Consider the following 6,448-nt stretch of genomic DNA (forward strand, 5'->3'; position numbering starts at 1 on the left):
CGTGCTAAATACTCGAGTCGATTGGCTGCCGGGAGTGTGACCAGGCGCCTCTGAACTCCCCGCCCTCGGCAGCCTGACGGCCGCAGCACCCAATGGGTTCCCAGCTGTGACCGCCGCCAGGCGTGCCATCGCCGAGGCTCCTCCCTCCTCTTCATCTGCGTTGCAGGGCTTCTTTTCCGGCTACAATAGAGTAACGGGCGGTGAGGGGCGGCAGCGTTGGGCGCCGTGGACTCTGGGGTCCTGGTTACTAGCCCTAGGGACCCGCGGCTGCCAAGACTAAGCTTGGACTCTGGCTCGGGGCCAACTCTACCCAGCGGCGAGAACGATTACCGAGGCAACGCGTTTGCGTCAACGAACAGGAGCAGCGCCCGGGCGGAGTGAGAGGCGGGGCCCTGGCGCTGGGCCAATAGGGTTCCAGAGATCGAACGTAAGCGGCGCAGCCTTGGCATAAGCTCCAGCCAATGGAATTATTATTGTCTGAGCAGCGAGTGTAGGACCGCGCACTTTTAAGGGAACCGCAAACATCTTTTTGCGCTCTGTTTGCCTCCTGGTTAAAGACGGTAGGAGCGGTTGGGGTACGCCAGCCGATCCCCGGCTCTCCGTGAGCGTCCGTTTCCCCAGGTGCACATTCCAAGGGCATAGGGCAGCGCATTCAGAGCCCGCGGCTTCTCCGAGGGGCGCCCCTGCATTTATGCGGCGCCATGGTGTGCAACTGGATCCCTTGCAGCGCTTACCCCTACCCCGGGGGGTCACCACGTCCTGCGGCTTCAGGGCGAGCACGCATCCCAGGAAGCCACATGGCAGGTGGGGTACTGGATTTATTCCCTAGGCCAGGGCCCCTACGCCTACCCCTCCTACCCTGCCCTGGGAAATATCCCGTACAAGCACTGTTTCCCACCTCGAGGGACGGGGAGGTAGGTTTGACGGTGTCTCAGGTCTCAGTGCTCGGCACTAGATCCCTGGGCTATCTTTCCTGACAGCAGAAAACACAGTGGGGGTGGTAATGAGGACCTGGATGACCCAGTGGATTTCGAGGGCCAGTGACCATAACTACAGTGTGTCCCCCCCCCCCCCCCCCCCACTATGGACAGGCCCTCCTCTCCACTCTCCTGCATCCTCTGTGTCCCAAACCTGGACTATCTCCCAGGGTTGATCTGTAGGGAATGGAGATTGTCTGAGAACCCTGACAAGGCTGGTCTCAAGGAATAGGGCTGGCATCTGAAGGAGTGACAGGGCTGAAATTTGAGGAGGAGACAGGTAATTAGCCCGGTAGAGTTCCTGGTTCATAGCAGGCTTTGGGATATGACCCAGTTTCCCCCAGTGGCCCTCCTTCCTGCCCCTTCATCAACCCCCACCTCAGCACCCTTGAACTCCGCACAAACTTTGGGTGGCCTACTTTGATCCTTGTTCCCTTGTTCCTTACATCCATGATGTAAGAAGTTAGTTTTAAGGAAACTGGGTAGTGGGCATCCGGGAACACCCTGTATAATTTTGAAACTTTTCTGTAAGTCTAAAACTGGTTCACAATAAAGTAAAGAGAAATACACCACTAGTGTTAGTTTCTAAACGTTGTTGTGTGTCCCCATACCCGCAGACACATAAAGGATAACCTTCAGCCCTGGCCAGTTGCTTAGTGGGTTAGAACAGCATCCTGAAATGCCAAGGTTGTGGGTTTGATTCCTGGTCAGGGCCCCTATGGTAAGCAACCAATGAATGCACAACTAAGTAAACAACAAATGAATGCTTCCCTCTCTCCCTTCCTCTGTCTCTCTAAAATCAATCAATTAAAAAAAATAAAGCCTGACCAGGCGGTGGCAGTGGATAGAACTTCAGACTGGGACATGAAGGACCCAGGTTCGAAACCCTGAGGTCCCCGGCTTGAGCACGGGCTCACCAGCTTGAGCACAGGGTCCCCGGGTTGAGCCCAAGGTCGCTCGCTTGAGCAAGGGGTCACTAGCTCTACTGGAGCTCCCTCCCCTCGTCAAGACACATATGAGAAAGCAATCAATGAACAACTGAGGTGCCACAACTAAGAATTGATGCTTCTTATCTCTCCCTTCCTGCCTGCCTATCCCTATCTGTCCCTCTTTCTGTCTCTCTGTCACACAAAGAAATAACAATAAGATAAAGTAAATAAGACCTTCATCACAGCCCTGCAAGGTATGCTGGCTTTGGTCGGGGTGGTCTTTCAAGGGTCTCCACACTCCTTTGGGGCACAGGGCCAGTGGGAAGCTTACACATATGTCCAGGATTCTATGGGGTTTGTAGAGATACCACTGCAGTGGGCTGTGAAGATGGAGGAAGGGGCCACCTACTAAGGATGTGACATCTCTAGAAGCTGGAAAAGGCAGGAAACAGATTCTCCCCTGGAACTTCCAGAAAGGACTAGTGCTGCCTTTACCTGGATTTTAGTCCTGTGAAAACATCTGGCTTCCAGATGTGATATGATAAATATGTGTAGTTTTGTTTTTTTTGTTTGTTTGTTTGTTTTTGTATTTTTCCGAAGCTGGAAACGGGGAGAGACAGTCAGACAGACTCCCACATGCGCCCGACCTAGATCCACCCGGCACGCCCACCAGGGGCGAAGCTCTGCCCACCAGGGGGCGATGCTCTGCCCCTCCGGGGCATAGCTCTGTCGCAACCAGAGCCACTCTAGCGCCTGGGGCAGAGGCCAAGGAGCCATCCCCAGCGCCCGGGCCATCTCTGCTCCAATGGAGCCTCGGCTGCGGGAGGGGAAGAGAAGAGAGAGACAGAGAGGAAGGAGAGGGGGAGGAGTGGAGAAGCAGATGGGCGCTTCTCCTGTGTGCCCTGGCCGAGAATCGAACCCGGGACTTCTGCACGCCAGGCCGATGCTCTACCACTGAGCCAACTGACCAGGGCCTAATATGTGTAGTTTTAAGCCACCAAGTTTTGGTGATTTGTCACAGCAGCCCCAGGAAACCACTGTGCCATCTTCCCAGAGTGATCCTAAGGGATGAGGGTTCATAGGTTTTCTGTTGCTACTAATGGCATATAGGCCTGGCCCCTCAGCAGCTTTTGGGGACTGGACTGATGGACGAGAATGGTCAGATGACAGAGGGCAAAATGGGTTCACCTGCTCTGGGCCTTTCCTGCAGGACTCCTAGCTGAACGCTTGTTATTTCTTGGCCTGGCTGTGTGGTCAGAACTTATGATGGCCCCAGAGCTAAGCCAGAGGAATAGGCAGAAATATCTGCTCACACATATGACAGAGGGTCCAATAGAAGCAGGGTGTCTGCAAGGACCCTGGGCTGGGGGCCACTTCCCTGCATCATGACTGACCAGGGACCCCTGCCAATCTTGGAGCCCTTCTATTGCTGAGGTCAAGATCAGGGCCCAGGCCTGACCTTCGGTGGCACAGTGGATAAAACGTCAACCTGGAAATGCTGAGGTCGCCGGTTCAAAACCCTGGGCTTGCCTGGTCAAGGCACATATGGGAGTTGATGCTTCCAGCTCCTCCCCCCCTTCTCTCTCTCTCTGTCTCTCTCTCTTCCTCTCTGTCTCTTTCTCTTTCCTCTCTAAAAATGAATAAATTAAAAAAAAAAAAAAAAAAAGATCAGGGCTCAGAGAGGGAGAAGATTCCAGCAACTTTTTCAATCAGCACTGGGGCCTGGGCTTGGGACTCAGGGGTAAGCACGCTTGACTCTATCTCCCCTTTCCAACCAAGTACTGCAGGGGACCCAGTGTCACCAATGTGAAATTCAGGTCAACCCTAGCATCTGATAGAAACTCAGACCCCTGCCTGACCTGTGGTGGCACAGTGGATAAAGCGTCGACCTGGAAATGCTGAGGTCGCTGGTTCAAAACCCTGGGCTTGCCTGGTCAAGGCACATATGGGAGTTGATGCTTCCAGCTCCTCCCCTCTCCCCTCTCTCTCTCTCTCTCTCTCTCTCTCTCTCTGTCTCTCCCTCTCCTCTCTAAAATGAATAAATAAATAAATAATTTTAAAAAAAATTAAAAAAAAAAAAAAAAAAGAAAGAAACTCAGACCCCCAAGCCCCAGCAACAGAGCACCGTTGACCCTGCTGGCCTGGGTGTGCGGACCAGCCTCTGCCTTGTTTACTTGGGGTGAATATAACTGTTTCTGGCTGTTTTCCAGAGCAGGCGGCCTTTCTGGGGGCAGAATTCCCACCCAGTAGGGTGGGGCAGAGCCCTGCAGCTGATTCTGTTTTTTCAAACTGTTTTTGGTTTGGAAAGAAGGGCAGATGGTTCCAGAAATATCTAGGAACATGCCCCTCCCCCTTCCCCCAGTGGTGACTGCTGGTAGCATCAAAAGGTCAGCAGAAGTGCTGTGTAAACAGGGGCTGCAAAATGCAGCTCCCAGCACAAAGGCACAAAACTCTGTATGTGATTGGGGACAGCCAGAGGTGGCAAGGGCTTATCAAATGGGTGAACAGACAAACACAACATGTCCATCCACACACTGGAATATTACTCAGCCACGAAAAGGAGGAAAGCACTGATACTTGATATAACATGCAGGACCTTGAACCATGGTACTCAGTGAGAGAAGCCAGACACGAAAGGCAACACTGTGTGATTCTATTTATATGAAATATCCAGAGCAGGCAAATCCATAGAGATAGGAAGTGAGATCATGGTTGTCAGGGGATGGGGTGATTACTGATGGAAACAGTGCTTCTTTTAGGGTGGTGAGAATGTTCTGGAACTAGATGGTGGTGGTGGTGGTGGTGGTGGTGGTGGTGGTGGTGGTTGCATAACACTGAATGCACCAGATGCCACTGCATTGTGCACTATAAATTGGTGAATTGTGTAAATTATGAATTATATATATATTTTTTTGTATTTTTCTGAAGCTGGAAACTGGGAGGCAGTCAGACAGACTCCCGCATGCGCCCGACCGGGATCTACCCGGCACACCCACCAGGGGGCAATGCTCTGCCCATTCGGGGCGTCGCTCTGTCTGGACCAGAGCCACTCTAGCGCCTGGGGCAGAGGCCAAGGAGCCATCCCCAGCAGCCGGGCCAACTTTGCTCCAATGGAGCCTCAGCTGTGGGAGGGGAAGAGAGAGACAGAGAGGAAGGAGAAGGGGAGGGGTGGAGAAGCAGATGGGCGCCTCTCCTGAGTGCCTTGGCTGGTAATCGAACCCAGGACTTCCGCACACCAGGCCGACGCTCTACCACCGAACCAACCGGCCAGGGCTGAATTATATCTTAATAAAGATATTTAATGACAAAGCCCAGCATGGTGGAGGCTTGTGATTATGCATGGTACTAGGGCAGCTCGATAGTGCCATGGGGACACAAGGGGAGCCTGCTGTCCTGTTGACCAAGACTGGACACAGCAAATAGCCACACACTACAGCACCTGGCATATTTCCCAGCCTGGATAGGTTATAAGGAGAGAATCTGTGTGTGAACAAGAAAAGGAAACCAGCAGGGATCCCTGAGAGTCTGCAACATGCAGACCAAGAGCTGCATGCCAAGACTGCATGCTCTGAGACTGCACTTTCTAGAAGGATTGACACTGGGAAACAAGGCTTTTAAGGAAACACCCGCTTCTCACTCACAGGAAGTTCCAGGAGAATGGACTGTACGTGAGAGAGTATGTGTGCTCACAGGCAGCCCAATCTCTGCCCAGTGGCTGTTTGGGAAGGCACCAACACTCTGTGCCAAGAATGTATCCAGAACCTTTGCACCTGGTGCCACATCTGGTGACATCTGTGGTTATCACACTGGGGAGCTCCTGGCATTGAGTGGGTTGGTCTAGGATGCTGCTCAGCACCCCACAGTGCCCAGGAAAGCCCTAAAGAGAATAATGTGGCCCTAGTGACAGCAGGCTGAGGTAGGGGAACTGGTCTACAGAGACGGTCCTGAGTGGGAGCAGGAGGAATTATCAAGAATATTCTAGCAGCACTGTCCCTAGATGTGAACAAGTCCAACTGCCTTCATGTCTTCAAATAGCCACTTGACTTGTGCTCCTGCCATATAATGGGGCTAGATGACTCAGGGAATGCTACTTCCACTTAGTGAGAAAGAGCTGAACAGCTCTCAGGTAGCTATGGTGACCCATCTCCTGGTGGTCATGTCCTTGTATGGCCCCCTACTCTGACTCACTTCTGACCAGTTGAGCAGGGCAGTGGTCACATCAGCTTGTGATGTGCGTCTGGCCTTTCTCTTGCTGGTTCTACTGAAGCACGTGGCCCTGATGGCGTGGCCCACGTGGCAGCCATCAAGATACTGAGGACTTCAGTCCTGCACCTGTAGGGAGATGTATTCTGCCAACAACTGTGAGGCTTAGAAGTGGATCTGTCCCCAGTTGAGCCTCTGGGTAAGACCTCCGCCCTGCTAACACTTTTACTGCAGCCTGAGCAGGGGATTCCTGATCCACAGAAACTGTAAGATGGTAACTTGTGCTGCCTTTTTAATTTTTACATTAAAAAAGGGTTTTATTTTCAGAGGAGCAGGACT

This window comes from Saccopteryx leptura, chromosome 1 (genome assembly GCF_036850995.1).
Source record: "Saccopteryx leptura isolate mSacLep1 chromosome 1, mSacLep1_pri_phased_curated, whole genome shotgun sequence".
Taxonomy (NCBI): domain Eukaryota; kingdom Metazoa; phylum Chordata; class Mammalia; order Chiroptera; family Emballonuridae; genus Saccopteryx; species Saccopteryx leptura.